Raw genomic sequence first — 2017 nt, forward strand, 5'->3', positions numbered from 1 at the left:
CTTGTGGAGTAGGAATAGAGTCATCCGAAATTACAGGTATTTCAGGTGGTTTAAGTGTAATACCACTTCTCGTGGTAATGGCTTTAGCTGTTTCATTCTGGGGGTTAGCATTTGTGTCGCTAGGTAAACTTCCCGGTTTTCTTTCACCTATCAACCTTGCTAGGTTACTTACTTCTTGTTTCAAATTTTGAATAGAAGCTTGTTGATTTTTAAATGCTTGAGCATTTTGTTCATTGGTTTATTTCTGAGATGTGAAAAACAGCGTTTGAGATTCAACTAGCTTTGACAGCATATCTTCTTAATTTGACTTTTTATCATCGGTTTGTGGTGGTTTATTTTGAAAAATAGGTCTTTGCTGGTTGTAAGTATTATTAGATACTTGTTGATTGCTAGGACCTTGTTGGTTGTTGTATGGAACATTTCGGTAATAATTTTGATTTTGATTGTAGATTGGTCTTGGCGGTTGATAATTATTCTGATAATTATTTACAGGCCTTTGGTTCATGTATGAAACATTCTCTCTTTGTTCCATTGTTTGTTCAATACTAAGACAATCTTTTGTCAAATGTGGTCCTCCACACTGCTCACAACTAATTCTTATTGAGTGAATATCTTTAGTCATCTTTTCCATTCGTCTCTCGACAGCATCTATCATTGCGGAAATGGAATCAAAGTCATGGCTAGAATCGGCTCTAGCCGCTTTAGATGATCTACCGATATCTTTTTCTTGATGCCACTCATGTGAGTGGGAAGCAGTGTTATCAATAATTTTGTAAGCTTCAATTGCGATTTTCTTCATAATAGAACCACCAGCTGCTATATCGATGTATTTTCTTGTAGTGATGTTGCATCCTTGGTAGAATATTTGTACTATTTGATAAGTGTCTAAACCATGTTGCGGACATCCTCTCAACAATTTTCCAAATCTTGTCCATGCCTCATATAAAGTTTCATTTGACTTTTGTGTGAACGTAACAATTTCTCCTTGAAGTCTTACGGCTTTAGATGCCGGAAAGAATTTTTTAAGAAAATTTTCAACTAAAACGTCCCATGTATCAATCACCCCTTCAGGTAACGATTCTAACCAATCTTTGGCTTCTCCCTTTAAAGTCTAGTGAAATAACATGAGATATATCTGTTCATCCTCCAATTCTCTAATTTTAAATAAAGTACAGATCCTATTAAAGGTTCGAAGATGTTCGTTTGGATCTTCCTTCGGCGTACCACTAAATTGGCATTGATTAGTTACCATGTGTAGGATTTGTCCTTTGATTTCATAATCTGACGCATTAATGTCTGGTTGAGTAATTGTGTGACCTTGGCTAGTGCGTTTAGCTCTCATTCGGTCTTCCATACTTAGAGGTTTCAGATTTTCCATGATTGAATTTGTTGAATCTGAATCATTAAGGGATTCTGATTTAATGGTTTCTTCCTCTACAATATCAGCAGGAATGATTAGTGGTTCAGGATCTCTGAATTGTCCCTGAATATCCTCCGAATTCTCAATTGTGAGGTCGGGTTCAAAAAATGGATTATCAAAAATTTGAATTGGAGTATGATATGCCTCTAACGGACGGTTTTTATTTTGTGCGGTGTCGTTAGGTCGCACAGTGTCCGATTCGGTAGCACACAGCGTCTTCGTTTATTTATATTTTTTGGGGCCTAAATTTACTTTACTTTCTAAGGTGTAGAAGGTGTAAGTTAACCTAGTGTCGAATTTTATGCTGATTAACGAATTGAAGATCAAGTGGATAATCATCTTTTAGTTAAATTACCTGGATAAAATATAGTAGTTGATTTTAGCTAAAGGTCCTAAATGCAGAAAAAGTAAATAAAGTGGGAGGATATCTGGAGTATGCAGATCAAGAAAATGTTGACCAATATATCAGTATTGGTTAGGGAAAGGTAATTATGCTTATGTTAAGACTATGCTTGGATTGATGTTGATCTGGTTGGATAAGCCAATTACACAGACTTACTTATCTCTGAACTCTCGGAGTTCTCTTTGAGCAGTGAG

The 2017-nt window shown here is 35.9% G+C and overlaps 1 non-coding gene across 1 annotated transcript; it reads left to right on the top strand.

Moving 5' to 3' along the window:
- Window positions 1-887: 887 nt before the first annotated feature.
- Window positions 888-994, top strand: LOC139874110 (small nucleolar RNA R71). Its single transcript, XR_011767814.1, has one exon. It is a non-coding gene; the product is annotated as a small nucleolar RNA R71 (small nucleolar RNA).
- Window positions 995-2017: the final 1023 nt, after the last annotated feature.

This window comes from Rutidosis leptorrhynchoides, chromosome 10 (assembly GCF_046630445.1).
Source record: "Rutidosis leptorrhynchoides isolate AG116_Rl617_1_P2 chromosome 10, CSIRO_AGI_Rlap_v1, whole genome shotgun sequence".
Taxonomy (NCBI): domain Eukaryota; kingdom Viridiplantae; phylum Streptophyta; class Magnoliopsida; order Asterales; family Asteraceae; genus Rutidosis; species Rutidosis leptorrhynchoides.